Genomic DNA, 16,379 nt, shown 5'->3' with positions numbered 1-16,379 from the left:
GCAAACAGTTACAAGTGGTTCCGAATCCGATATGTAGATTATCATATCTCCGGGTAAGTAGTATTATTCGCATCAAATAACTATTCTACTGTTGAAACAGTCTAAAACACGCAACATGTTAAAAGTAATTATCTTCACAAACTGTACGATTTCTTGAGTCGCATATTTTTTTCGATTTCGTGAAGACCGATTTTGAGAATCCTCCTTAACAAACGATGCCTCCCCGATGGTGCAGTGATAGCGTCGTTGCTTTGTAATTGAGGGGTCCTGGGTTCGATGCATAGGTGGAGGCACAAAGTGGTCTGGATCTTACTTTAAACTGTAGGTCCAGTCCTGATTAGCCTTACTGTGCATAAAGTGGACTTAAAACACCAACTCAACTCAACTCCTTAACAAACGTTTCGAAGAATCTAAAATTTCAACAAGTAAATACATTTTTGTCATTTTGAAATTTATTATTATTATTATTATTATTATTATTATTATTATTATTATTGTGGCTATTTTTTGTTCGTATGAATCTGACTCACACAGTAAGTTTATTTTATTGATCAAGTACAATAACCAAACCTTGCAATAAGTCACTGGAAAGACATGTGTGGTTGCACATATATTTAAGCATCTATAAATAAATAATAACCCGTTGTTCGACAGCCCTGGAAGGGCCTTGGCCTATCTCCCGACTACCAGTCTCCCTCCCACAATCCTACCTAGAGGTGTGGAGATCTTTAACCAGTAATGGGGTGACGTGGGGTCAGCACGTCGAACCCCCAACCATTATAGGGGTTATCCGTAAATAATAATTATATTCTTGTGGTAAGGGGTCGTTGTCATTTAACAAACTTTATTGATTTATTACATCAGCATTAATTATAATATAGTGCTATACTGTACATACCAACTTAACAAAGGCACATTGATTGCTTAATGAGGCATTTTCCTTGTCTTGGAGAGCAGGTTCAGTTTTGGAGTATTGCAATATTTTACACAGTCCGTTCGAAGAATCTTGAGAATATTTATATTTTTTCTGAGGGACCATCTGTGGATGTTTTACAGGTTTCATCGTATTTAAGAAGGTAATTTATCTGGTGCAACTTTCCTTCGTACAACATGTCTTTTGCCACTCAAGCTGAAGAACAAATTCATAGGTGCAACGACCTTGACAGAAAGAAACCCTGATTGGCACCATGTTGACAAAAGACTCCAGAAGTCCCGCAACCGACAGAACTCGAAGCACTCGGATCCAACGGTGACATACACTTTGGTTGAACACAAACAGATGCATTGGTAGGAAATGCAGTGATTTTATGGGCCGTCCCTTTCTGGGAAGTCGGGGACCTTTTGAAAACACACTTTCCCTTCATGCACACCAGGGGGCCTAAGCCAGGCCACCCCTTCCCACAAAATCTTCTCTTCATCTGGCTCTGGTTATCGGCTGAAATACACTGCAGGTAGCTACGACTTTTTGGGTTAATTACTTTATGGTTCAGCATGGACATAGGCTTTTCAAATTGCAAGAGGCAAAATTCTACTGTTTGTCCCTTTTCTGGCGCGAGATGAATGACAAAGATGTCGCGGTTCCTTCAGGTTCCCACACTCAACCCTTGTGTTCATAACCTGCAATGAAGGGAAAGGCCATAATACGACTTTGTAATGTACCGACTTTATATCCTTCCTTGGTAACTTTCCATTCATTTTCAAGGAACATCTGCTTCTTTTTGCCCTACTGTGTTGATTGGTCGACAATTGATGACTGTCAGCTAGTTCGAAGAACAGTTTGATCCGAGAAGTGGTTTCATAGTTAGCTTCTGTAAACGCGAGATTCCGGTAGGATCACGGAGTGCTTGAGATCTCATTTTCATGCATTGCGAGTGAAATTTCGATTGATTTGGTTCATTTTACGTCGCTTTTCTGCCACATTTGGCTAATTGCGAAAATGGGTATTAGTGATGATATGATGAAATTGATCAATGGATACTACAAACACCCATGCCCAGTCCGGGATTCGAACCCGGGACACCTGGTATCGTAGCACGATGTGCTAACCACTTCGCCACGGGAGTCGGCGAAGCTGCCAGCTTGTCTTCCTCTCGAAAAAAATGAAGTAGGATCGACTGATCAACCACATGTTTGATCTCACATGTGATGAAGAATAAGTCACGTTTCATTCATGGAAGGAAACGAGGTATGTAGTCAACTTTTTATAGTAGTGTGCATGCTCTAGAAATATTACGTTTCAAAATTCTGCATATTTTTATGACTTTTTCTGATTTTTCTTCATTTAGCGTCCACCAGTGTTGTCAAAGGTCCAGGAATCAATAAGTTCTAATGGGTTTTATTGGGTTCCGTTGCAGGACCGTAAGCTTTTTTCTCGCACAATATAAATTTGGTCCAAGTAGTGTATTGCTCCATTAAAAAAAGGTTATTGGATTGCACTTAAATTGATCTGGAAAAGATTCATGCACCGAATTTTAATTGATCCGTGAAAAAGGTTCCTGGACAGTGTTTAAATTCAGCTGCAAACAAGATTCCCGGACTGTATTTAAATTCAACCTGAAAAAGAGTTCCTGCACAGTATTTAAATTTATACGGAAAAAAGTTCCTGGACCGAATTGAGGGCTAGAACCCATTTACACTTGCTGATTTTCTCTCCCGGATGGGAAATGAATTTATTTACAATTCCTGGAACTCTAACAACCCTGGGATTGTTAAAGATCAAGAAACGTATACATTCTAATTTGTTATACAGGGTCCCGTAACAGGACCGGAACCTTTTCTCTCGCACAATTCAAATTCGTATCAAGTTGCGAATTGTTTCATTTCAATACGGATCTTGGACCCTATTTAAACTGATCCGGGAAAAAATGTTCTTTGGCCGTATTTAAAATCATCAGGAAATAAGATTCCTGGACCGAATTTTAATTCATCTGGAAAAAATATTCGTAGACCGAATTGACAACTACAGATGAAAAGGTACCTTACGGTCCAGAACCCATTTACGCTTGCTGATTTTCACTCCTGTACGGGAATTGGATTTATTTAAAATTTCTGGACCTTTAACACCCGCAAATGCAGACGCTTAGGCGGGAAAGTTGACTACACATACAAATAGAATTAATCCGAAGTTATAGCGAATAATAGTTACTGTACTTACATAATAATATCATGAAATATGGAGAGTCAAATTACTTATCAATCATATTCTGTTATTTACCTATCCCAGTGGGAGCGAAAATCTTTGCCCTTGGTGATGTACTCGGTTCCTGCAAATTCAAGACGGCATTTTCTAATTTTCATATCTAATTGCGCCGACATCTCCGTGGTGGAGTGGGTAGCAGGTTACGCTAGGAAGCAGTGTGTCCCGGGTTTGAATCCCGGCCTGGGCATGTGTTTTCTTTGTGATGGTCCTTTCATCAATTTAATCTTAACTCATTCTCATCTTCACGATTAGCCAAAAAGTGTCAGAGAAGTGAAGTAAAAATGAACCAAGTCAATCAATCATTTCTATTTCTTTATTTTACGCCGCTTTTCTACTTCTTGGGTTAAATGCGACGATGAGATTGAATGATGATCCAAAGGAATAGCGATGCGAGAGACATGATGCAACCACACCTGTCCAAGGTCCGAAACTGGAACCTATGGTTTCGTAGCGCGTTATGCTCATGCTTCGGGAGTGGAATTCTTTGAATGAAAAACTATAAAAGTAGGGTGAAAGAAAACAACATTGTACTGTGCTAAAAAGCCATGTTTAGGTCCTCTAAAGAAAACTACAATTATTCAGTAAAATTAATTTTGAAGGGCAAAGCCTTCGAAGTGTTCTTCCATTCGGTGACGCGTGGTCATCACATCGAGTCCCATCTAGTTTTGAGAGTGGAATTCGCTTACATATTGATTTTAAGTATCTTCCCAATTGTCCACACGATGTTGGGTTATCACAGAAATTTTGGAGTTCCTACCAGGGATTGAACCTTGAATCTGTCGTACCAAAGACGAGAGCGCAATATTTTTAGCGCGCGGGAATTTTCTTATTTCTATTGCCATCATATATTCAGTTTTGCACGTACAAAGAAGATTACCTTTAAGAAATTAGATGTGTGCATAAAATTTCTTATATATCATCATCATTCTCCAATGTGTACAGTACGACGCCACAAAGACTCAGGCATGTCCCATAGAATAGTGGTTAACGGTGTCGCCTTGCACTAAAGGGCGTCGGATTCGATTCTGCTACAAACAAAAGCCACAGTGTTCTCTACTTCTCAATTTCATTCGATCAAATTTACATATCTAAGGAGTAAGGACTAATGGCATTGTTCTTGGTGTCTCAAATCTAACATAAGAGAAAATACATGGATTTTTAAAGACTGTCTATATGCCATTACGTTAATAAGTTCATTTTGCCTTTAGATTCCCGAATAATGGCCGTAGTTTTTGCGAGTCTATGTTCGTAAATTTTTTATGTATATATATATATATATATAATATATATATACATATATATAAAGCACACACACACATACTGTACATATATGTAGGCCTATATGGCATATTAATAGTTTGTTAGTTTTTAATGGTTTGATAGAAAAAATCTTTAGTTCTGGCCCTCCCCAAACTGATCAACCTAGCTACGTCCCTGACTAGAACCAAGCAAATGTTACGAGTGTATCCGTTTCCTTCATTGATCACACGAGAAATTGTCGTTGATAAACACGCCAAATCAATAAAACAAACCTTAAAAATTATAAGTTGCCGGGCAAGCCGGATTATGAAGAGACGATACGCGATGAAGGCTTGTTTTTCAAGATATTTTATGAATTGTAGAAACTTCGGAATGTCTCTAATAAGTCTCTAACAATGCCAGTTGTTGCTTGACTTTTACAATATATTTATCTTGCAAGGTCTTGAAGGCGGAGCGGTCGAGAGAAATACCAGACCAGAAACACGAGAGTTTTCAAAAATGTTTTAATGAAAAATATTTGTCCCTTGCACATATACGGCTATTATATTTATAGCAGTTTTCTGATAGTACGTCCGAGGAAACCATCACTAGAGAATGTCTAATGTCCAACTGACATTGCATACCAATGAACCTTCGGGTTTTGTAGTACCAGAAAGAGAAAAAAGGGAAGGGCGATTGCTCTTGTTTCTAAACTACGAAATTAGAAAGCGAAATATCATAGACTCATTTCATTTAATAAATTGCCTCCTTTGTTCCGAGGCGAATGAAAAGGGAGGCAACATGCTCATAGGAATCTTTGGAGTGATATCTCTCTCTTACAAAGTTCCTGGACACTCCAATGAATAAGCGCCCATGTAACCCCCTAGGAGTGAGATATCAGGATGATCAATTCTAAAGAAAGATTTAAAAACCATTCCTAAATAAATCCCACTTTTACGTCTTCTCCATTCAAGAGGCGAACAAGTTTTCATGATGATTTTGTTCTCAGCTCGTAGAAATTTTCTGGTTAAAAGAGCTGATACATAACGGCCATCTGCTTTGCCACGCTGGTTGGTTTTACGTAAGACATATGGCTTTATCTGAGTGACATCGAATGAACTAAAATTACAACCCTTCCACAAGTTGCCAGAGCGTTCAGGCAGAATCCTTCCCCGTCACCCACTCTCCTTACGAGAGAGGCCATTGAATGCCCACCGCGTGAGCACGTGCCCAAGAACCCAAAAATAACCCTCTGTCTGGGCCAAACCAAGACAGTGTTGACAACTTATCTCTTTTGGAACCGTTTCTGGTTGTTTTGAATTCATGTTAAGTTCTATAAATTACGAAATGCTTCAAGGAAGTTCTTAGCTCGTGGGGGGGCCCTAGCCATCTTAAGCGCTGGCAACTTTTGTTATGTTGCGAATAAATGCTCTTGCTACCAAAGGCTCTAGTTCGTTGTGTATCAATTTTCATTCCTGATTTTGGGGTGTAAGGGGTGGCTTCTGAAGTTATCCAAATGTCAACTTCTCTTCTACGTAGTGCATCCCAGTAAACTGCACTTCTGCAGGCTAACAAGGTTCTGACGCCTTGACCCACAGATAATATAATTTACTTTATGGTTGTGATTTGTCATGCGTTTTCTGTATTCAATTTACATAAAAAAATATTATATTAGTTAACTATGTTAATGTTTGTGAGTGTGTGTGTAAAGAATAGGCTATAGAAGAATATAAAAAAAATAAAGAATGATTAAATTAAATGATTGATTGGTATTTATTGCAGGTATCTATTGGCTACTGGCTCCATATGCAGATTGTAGTATACTTAATATTAAATTGACAAGGTTAGGTGGCAGCCTTACCTCGCCCGCAATTATTATTAGAACCTTCATAAAAACAATGGACGACCACCGTGGCGGAGTGGTTAGCAAGGTACGTTACGACGCCAGGGGTTCCTTGTTCGAACCCAGGCCTGGGCATGGGTGTTAAATAATCATAAAAACAATAAACGTAAGAAGAGGATTACTAAGCATGAAGCGCAGCTAGTTCAAATCTTTGAACACAAAGAATATGAAAATGAACCAATTTTAAACAAACCTGGTTAGAGATAAGGCCAAAATCAATGATCTGGAAATGTACAATTTAACCAACAAGCTCATGACCAACCACATGAGCTCAAAATCAAATCTACAACACTAAAGTATATTGTAGAATGTATTTGTATCTATCAGAAATTATTTAATTTGGCCTAGAATGAATAAATTATTTGGGAAAAATAAATGTGATGCAACATATTGCTCATAATCGTGGTAAGTTACTATTTCGAATTATTGCGATACTGTTGCAACAATGCTATATTTTAATTATCTTTTACCAATTTTCATGGAAACAACGTGTTAAGACTGCGTTTAGTGCACGTTATATGGAGAAAATATAATATTCCTTTGCTGAAACAAAAACTATGAGTTAGAAAAGGAATATTTGTTCACTTCATATGAAAAATGGACATTTACAATCGGCCTGATTAATTTCAATATTGTAATAGAGAAAGTAAGTAATAATTTACTCAAGGAATATGCTAATACTTTTAATGTTATTGTAAAATTTGTTGAAGTTAATTGTGTTCTGCCTAGAGTAAATTTTTGAATAACTGGTTTAATTGGTGTCGATATGAACATATAATAGTTTGTGAATCATACATGTCACTTGCTCAATTCAAGCTACTTGAAACATGGTTTCATCTTGTCGGTTTTAACACAATTACAAGAAATATAATTGTGCTAATAAAAATACTAAGATCGGTACATATAAGTATGTACTAAACAACATTTATTCAGAATTGGAGTAACGAATAATGAGAGATGTGAATGTGCAGCGTGCAATACTGAAATGCCCAAAATATAATATGTAACTTTATATAAATTAAAAGTCTAATTTCCAATAAATTTAACAAGTTTGGTGGCCAATCCAGATGTTTGACTGGGATATACTTTAACTTTCTTAAGAAATCTTATTTTTGTTCTAATTAGTTTTAACATAACTTCTGTGAAATACAAGGGGAAAAGACATAATTATATTTTTAATCTAAATCAATTATGTATTTTCTAGAGACAACTCACGTACAGAAAAGTCTTAAAAGCTGTTAGGTTCAAAATAGAAGATTGAATTGAATTGAATTTCTTCACAGCAGGGTGGCCACTCTACAATCATTATTAAATTCAAGTATAATTCCCGGTTTTCAAGGCGAACTTTCAAAAAATTCAAGGGTTCAAGCAGATGCTTTCTCTATTTCAACCTTACATACAGTATGACAACCTCTCACCACACACACACACACACACACACAAATATACAATAAAGGGTCTGTGTGATTCCAATGTAAGTACAAATTCTAATTCAATACAATTAAACGATATATACATTTATATAAATTAAATATTTAATTTAAGATTCGGTGATTACATTTCCAATTTCGAATATTCAAACTATACCCTGTCTCAGCTAACTGTGGAGCAACGCTGCGCATAGCGTCAGAGAAGCGAAGTAAATCGAGTGTCCAGATCGAAGCAGTACACGCTGCTGGGATGGCTGGTAACTTCAGTCGCTTTCCCCTACTCCATGCAATTCCGTTCCTCTCACGTGTTCATTGGTGGAGCCGTCTCGCATCACTACTTGCGCAGAGACTTGTTTTCGTTTTCCTGCTCCACAGTTAGCTGGGACAGAGTATAGAAATGCATCTACAAACACAAGTCACAAATCTTACGGAATATACTACGTAACTACGAGAAATTGTTAATTGTATAAGAATTTCAAACTAAAATTTTCGTAATCAACTTCTTGCAATAATCTTCCGTCCGTCAGGTAGATTGTTCTGCAAAGTAAACAGACTTAATTGTATTTTATTTTTCACACAACATTTTAGCTCCATTTTACGTGCGATTCGACTCTTTTCTAATAGTCGGTTTGGCTACACTGAAAGCAGAATATATCGCACAGTTCACAACCTACCTCGGCGATGCTTTTCGACAGAAGCTTCCTGTTCGATTCCTCGTTTGTGGCAGAAATTATCTCGTAACTTTGCAAAGTACGCGTCTCGCTTCGAAAGTATGGGGTTCCTCCTCCGTTTCAACTCTGTCTCGTAAACATGGTGATACCAAATTGCACACTGACGCGACAAATTGCATTTCCGTACAAATCACTGTTCATGTAGAATGTACGAAGTAAAACTGTCACGTGAAACATAATTTCCTAGCATTTTATGGCCATAACCACGAAATATCAATGACATGTGTACTGCAACCAGGGAAGTCGCCTCCAAAAGATACCTGGTCATAGACCGTACATTCCTCTCTTCTTGCAATATCCTTTACCAAACTTTCATCGTCTTACTATTAGAATTATTATAGTATTATTATTCAGTCACAATATAATTTCCTAAATTGTTGCTGATTGTTCGAGTAATCATATTCATAATAGAACTAAAATTCTAATTTCATTTTCGTATATGACCCTTTTTAATATTTGATTTTTCCACACATTTCCCATAGGTTTAGTGACTGAAATAAGAATAGTTTTTTCTTAGTTCTGTGATTTATTTTCTTTCATGATGTTCTGCTTTACTATTACATAGGCTATTTACATCCTACAGCTACATTATATACGTTGCATATAGTATTTAATATATGTTAAGACCAGCTTGTTTAATATTAAGAAACTTAATGCTCAGAATTATTGTTCTATGTTCCAAAATATTTTGAACATAAAACCAAATCAGCATATTTCTTATTTATAATTATGTCAAAACATACCAGATAAGATTTTGGATAAATGAAACGAATGATGCCATTTAGAGATACATCGTTGTGGTTAAAATATATGACAAATCTATAAATTGAAACCAAAGATTATTGGTTCTCGGATAAAATCGAAAAAAGAATGTAATTATTTTAACACGTCATTTTACAGGTGTTCAACATTTATAAAAATTTATAAAAATCAAAGCAGATAATTCTCCAAATGTGGACAATCTTAAAGTACTTAAATCATATTTTCAGAATGTCCCAATCAATCTCCAGAGAGAGAGACATAAAATTGATTAAAGGGTGCATAGTCTTATTGCAACTTGAAAACTTTGTGTGCGAAGATAGTATTAAGATGAATTAAGAAATCTACAAATTGAGTCCTCTCCCCCCCTCTCTCTCTCTCTTCTGCCGACCACCGTGGCGAAGTGGGTAACATAGGGTGTTAATCCAGGCTAAAAATGTATGCTTTTTGTTGAGTGTTCCTTCATCATTTCATCGCATCATCACTCATCCTCCTCTTCGCGATTTGCCAAAAGTGGCAGAAAAACTAAGTAAAATAAACCAAATCAATCAATCTCACTCACTCTCTGCCATTCATCCCCCTATCTCTCTCTTTACACTCAACATCTGTCTGCTGTCACTCTCTCTACCATTTCCTCTATCTCTGCACTCTCCTACTTTCTTCTACCATTCTCCCAACATTTCTTCTCCACTCCCCTCTAACTACTCTCACTATCCACAATATTATCTTACTATTCAGTCTCTGCCTTCTTTTACCCTCTATTACATTTTCTCTCTAACCTCTACATCTCTCCTCGATATCCTCTTTTTTCCTACTATACTTCTGTCTACTATCAGTTTCCCCGCAATTTCTCTCTCTACTACCTCTCTTTCTACTCTCAGTGTCTCCACAATTTCCCACTCTCCATTTCCTACCTGTCTAATCTCACTCTCTCCACCATTTCTTCCTCATTCGTACTCCTCATATCTCTACTACCACTCCTATCTTTACCCCTCTCTGTTTACTCTTGCTCTCTCCCCACAAATCCCCCACTAACTACTAATTCCTCTCTGTCTTATTTTATTCTCTCCACCATTTCCTCTCTTTATTCAATCTCTTCCTACTTCCACTTGCTCCACCATTTTCTCTCTGTGTGTACCCTCATTATATCTACCTCACCCTGACCACCATTTCCTCTCTCTATCCTCTCTCTATCTACTCTCAATCTTTTCACTATTTCCATTCTCTCTGCTCCTTCTCTGCCCACTGTCACTCACTCCAACTTCCTCTCTATCTTTCTATTTGTAAGTGTGATCTACGTTTTCAATCTTCGGACTTTCCAGGACTTTCGCAGCTGAGGAACTTGGCAGTAAGAAAGAGGACATAGTTATATCCTCTTCCTCAGCAGTAATTAAAATATCGTGTCATCTTTTCATCAACATTCATACTCGTCTAACCCTTTCTGTGGACGACACTTTTCGAATTCTCCCCTGCGGTCCCGGGTTCGAATCTCGGCCTGGGTTTATGAGTTCGTGAGTATCCTTTCGTCAATTTCATTGTATCATTACTCCTCCTCATATCCGAGATTACCCAAAAGTGGCAGAAAAGCGAAGTAAAATAAACCAAATCAATCAATTCTCACCCCCTCCCTCTCTCGTCCTAACATTAATACCTAATTACCGAGATATAAGTAGTTGACAAACTCAAACATAATCTTCAAAGAAGAATGTGTTCTAAGAGTATCAGATTATAGCGTATAATAAGTAATAGAGAATAAAACTATCAATGAAGGAGCTGATGAAAAAGTTATCATGAGTAAGTTATGCCACACAGTCGATTTGTAGTCTTCCTTCGTAATCTGTGCTCAGTATATTATAGCATCAAACAAAGCGTTACACTAGAACATAGAAAATAGATATAATGTTTTTAATGTGTGCATATTTTATAATGTATTATTCTAGGATATTCATGTGCTCATGCGAACAATATTAGTAAACAAACCTGACTGTCAATGCTTAATACTAATGCCGTTTGCGAACCGAAGTGAATATCTGCAATACTTACAGCAACACTGACCTCTCCCCACTTTTCCTTATCGATATTTTGTCAACGAGGAAAAAAGTACGCAAAAGCACGAATGCTCCTCCAGGAAGCTTTTAAATCTGCACGGATGCAATACATCATGAAGAAAAAACACCATGAGACGTGGCCACATGGCGAGCTAGATTTTTAAAACGTCGTCAGCCTACAGCGCCAAATATCGTAAATAGGCAATGCATCTCGGAAACTTTGGCAAATGAATTAGGACATGCACATCGCCAAACATAGCTGCTTCGGAAGCCTCCAAAGGAAGCAGACGAATGGAGCACGTGGTAGCTGTCACATGACTGTGTTGATTTGTGTCACTACATTTGGAGCCGGTATGACAATCGGGTTGTGAAGCTACTCGATGGCGCAGTGATAACGTCGTCGCCTTGTAGTCAAGAGGTCCAGGATCCGATACCGGTGGATATCCACTTTAAACTGTAGGTCCAGTCCACATTAGTCTTTTCCTGTGCATAAATTGGAGCTAATAACAACTCAAAGAATCAATCGCGTTGTATAGATGCGTTTCATCATTAGACTGGCATCCTTCTCGCTTCACGACAGGCATCGCGCTTTTTCTCTCGAATGATGTGGAAGGCTTCTTTTTGGTTTAATGGTATACTCATAGTAAATTCAATTAACCATCATGAACAAAAATACCAACCTACATAGAGTTTACAATTTTATCAGGCCATCATTCGTCCACATCGTCGCCAATAACCAAGGATGTAGAAAAGGGACGTTAAATAACCAAAACAGAAATATAGAAATAGAGTATTCGCAGTGCAATCAATTATGAAGAATCGCTTATTTTCAAGTCGAAATGCATGTTTGTTATAAAGCTTTATATAGGTCTATGAAAAGAATATTAATCTCAGAATATTAATTAAAGCTAACATTTTATGATGTACTCAGTGAATTTCATTTTCTCTATCTGCACTAAGTTTCTTATTAATTACATTATAGGTCAATTTCACTGCATATCTAATATTGTCTTACATATCTATTTTTCAACATGTACGTATATGTATACTAATATGACAAGAAAAAAAGTGTCCCATTTACAATCTTAGTACATTACACGTTTATAAATAAGCCAAGAAACTATATCCCATTCGATCATTTGCATTCCACAACAAGTTTGTTCAATTTAATTTATGAAGAGATTTGAATCAAATACTTCACTCCCTGTTATTCTTTGGACATTACTATTTAGTTACTAATAATTCATTCCGTAGCCAATATATCTGGATGCATCACGTCACATGTAAGACCACACCATCTTAATATTTTCGGTGTAGTTACCTCTGTTGGCCGCGAGAGGCGCTGCACGGAGTTCCACGCAATATGGCGTTAGTGCTGAGAAAGCTGTTTGCGTCCTTCAATTCGAGAAAAATTGCTGTGCTACCCAAGTGCAATGTTGTTCTTGGACTAAATACGGAAAAGAGGCAACCATCAGGAAGTTGACTGCAAAATGGCACAATCAAAATTTTACCGCATCAGGTTGTTTGTGCCCACAGAAGAAGGCTGGTCGACTACCAGTTCCCGATGAACGTGTTGGACTTTTATGCGAGGCATTTGAACGTATCTCTGCAAAATCGTTGGCGCAGAAGCTCTCACACAGAGAGAATGCCACACCAGACAGTGTTGAAAATGCACCCGTACAAATTGCAACGGCATTAAATGTTCACGAACCAACACGGAGTTTTGCATCTGTATTAAAATGTTATGGATGAGGATGGATTTTTTGAGCGTTTCAGGTTCAGCAACAAGGCAATATTTCACGTCAGTAGAAAGGTGAAATGTGACAATTGCAGAGTTTGGGCGACCGAGAATCCACACAGCATGATTTAACACCAGCGAGATCCACCCAAGTTGAATGTGTTTTGTGCCGTGTCATAGTGGAAAGTTTACGGACCATTTTTGCGCAGAGAACTCGGTCACTGGAATATTCTATCTCGACATGCTCCATGGCTGGTTAATGCAACAACTGAATGAGGATTATGGTGATTAGCTGCACTAGTAAAATGGAGCACCGCTCCACTATCATAAACACTTTCGTGCCAATCTCAATCACGCGTTTCAAGGACGTTGGATTGAAGACATAGAGAAAAAAGACGACAATGCCTTCATGACATGGCCACCGAGATCTCAGTATTTATCAAAATGTGATGTTTTCTTGTGAAGGCACCTAAAGGACAACGTGTGAGAACATGTGAGAACTTCGAGTGAGGATAAAAAGTCACTGCAACGACAGTGACACCTGAAATATTGTGCAGAGTCTGGCAGGAGATGACATATCGCATTGTTGTTTGTCACGTCACCCACGGCGCTCATATTGAGGCACTGCAATGTCAGGATTGTAAAACCTGGATAGCTTGTGCCTCGCATACGAGGGATGGTCTAAAGGTAAGAATACAAGGATTATTAATGTGTTCTCTCTCTCTTTTACAGCTCCTCTACTGCAGCCATAAGTCAGTGAGTGGCCATTGTCATGTGTGTGTGCGCTGTCGTTGAACGCAAAGAGCCAACTAGCTTGGAGAGATGGACACTTGATACGATCAGATGCGATCTGTGATTTGGTTCCCGTGGGCGATGCAAGTGTCACCGGGGGAATTCCATCGTGAATCGGTGAACTTATCAACCCAGGAATCGTTCTGCTTCATGACAACGCAACTCTACACACGGCCAACAATCATACCATTGGGAAGTGCTAGACCACCCTGCATACAGTCCTGACTTGAGTCCATGTGATTTTCACTTTTTCGGACCAATGAAGAAACACCTCAGAGGACTATGCTTTCCTGAGCTGCAGGAAGCTGTCAGGGAATGGTTTCATTCCCAGCACAAGGACTTCTTCTACCAAGGAATTCATAACCTTGTTTCGAAGTAGGACCAGTGTCTTACCTCATACGGTGAATACGTGTAGCCAACTACTGTAATAAAGTGTCTGCAAGGAAATGGACCTTTTCATTTGAATGCACCTAATATAAAGTTTTATACAATATATTTCTCTCGCTATTATATTTTGAGCATTCCAGTATTATATGTTGTGCATCTGCACTTTCCCAGCCACATTCACATTTCTTATTGTTCGTTATTCCAATTCTGGATAAATGAGGACTGAAAGTTGTAAACGTTGTAAGTGCCAAAAAGCGAAAGTGTTGGGAAATCGCGTCGTTCCGCACATCAGGCCGTAAGAAGGTTCACACTGGTGACCTCTTTACACGCCCTTTGAACTACTTAGAGGGCTACCAGCCACTTTTCACGTTTAACACATTATAAAGCATGGTACATTTCACAGTTTAACATTGAAAACGGTGTTTAAATTATTGTGGCACTTAACAGAGTTTACCAATTTCAGTCTTCAAATGTTGCCTAGTACACAAATGACCGGATCTCAGTCTATTAATTAATACAATTAAATTTCTTGTAGCACTTACATGATAAAACCATGGTTTGTGTGTTTTGAATTCAGCAAATGTTCTGTATGATTCTCCAACTGTAGTAAGTTCATTTCAACACCAATCAAACCATTCATTCAAAATATTCTTCTTCACTTTAGGAAGAAGATCCGTATAGTATAATTATAAGTTCGTAATATTTGGAAGACACGCTGCTTTCTTTGCACATTCATCTACATGAGAATTGCCTGTAATATTAGTATGTGCTTTAACGCAAGTAACCTCAATGGTTTTTCCAGATTTATTGGGCTGTTCACTTTGAAGATGTTTGTCTCCACGGAATTAACAAACATTCTCTGTCTCCCAACAATCGCTTCGTTCTCTTATTTCTTCCAACTATGGTTTCCATGGTATTATGTCTTAACAGCAGGATTATGATTTCACAGCATATGTATTAATTAAGGATTTAAGTTACGATATTATCTGTGTGAATCATATTTTATAACAGTACTTGTACTGTACATAATGGTAATTATGCTCTCTAATACGCATGGCATGTGAGCTCTATACCTCCACATCACCCCAACATGTCTTCATGTCATGTGTGCACACGCACAGGGGTACTTTTACCTTACCTAAATACGCATGTGAACACATGATAGAACAGAAAGTCAGAAAGTGTAAATGTATTATCGTATCTAGATTCCGAGGTCAATATAACGAAGCTAGCAATGCCTTTTATTCACCCTGCTTAATCGATATCACAAGTGAATTAGAATCGCATCCAGGAATTACGTAAGTGGAAAAACTGATTCTATTTCCTTTTTGCTGTAAAATTTGAATTTTCATCCAATCATATACACGTGTCATTTTAATGGCGCCAACGGACCCCAAAAACGTATACAGGAGATCAAAACAAACAACATTTCTCCGGAAGATTTTTGTCGTTGGTGTGTCGGTCTGCTCTATAGTCGTTCAAAGAAGCCGCGTTGCCGCTTGTATGCTGGAGACCCAACATCGCATCTGTGACGTCCTTTCCTGAGGTGAAACAGCGCACGACAGTGTTGCAAGAAACTCCGTTCGGGTTCCAGAAAGATTTGTATTTTCTATAATCGATCAGTAAAATATAGGTTATCAGGATCGGCAAATTTTATAATGGTATTTTATAATTATCAGCAAAAATATCCATCTCTCGACACCTACACAATTTGTGGTACATATACACATCTATATGTACATCATAAATTACAAAATAATTTAACAAATTTCACATTTCGAAATAGTATTGAGATTTTTTAGAAAAGATTGACATTATCTATATTCCGTGTTCAAACGTACAGGAGAAGTGTGTCCAGATTTAATCCATTTTGAACCAAATATGTTAAACTATAAGAATATCTATCTTGAAACGCACTGACAATTTCATTCAAATGCAATATAATAAAAGTCATAGGAAATATATCAGATGCTAAATCAACTGCAATTATTTTGGGCACAATATTGACCACTTGCCTCCATTTTGACTTTCTTCCATTTCCCTAAACTGCACACTAACTTTCAAAGCGATTATGAGAAATTTATAACTCAATTGATGCCCTAAAACAGCTCAGATTTTCATTTCGTAATGTCCTCAAATGCAGTCTAGGCCAC

At 37.8% G+C, this 16,379-nt stretch overlaps 1 protein-coding gene across 1 annotated transcript in view; it reads right to left on the bottom strand.

Annotated features, from left to right (window-relative positions):
• The window catches only part of LOC145999204 (meiosis inhibitor protein 1-like), a 242,625-nt gene that overhangs the window by 146,938 nt on the left and 79,308 nt on the right, over positions 1-16,379 (bottom strand). The window lies entirely within an intron of this gene.

The sequence above is a fragment of the Lepisma saccharinum genome, chromosome 15, assembly GCF_977018435.1.
Source record: "Lepisma saccharinum chromosome 15, izLepSacc3.1, whole genome shotgun sequence".
NCBI classification, from domain to species: Eukaryota; Metazoa; Arthropoda; class Insecta; order Zygentoma; family Lepismatidae; genus Lepisma; species Lepisma saccharinum.
Note: the sequence above shows the minus strand (reverse complement) of the source record. Positions and strands in the feature narration are given on the sequence as shown.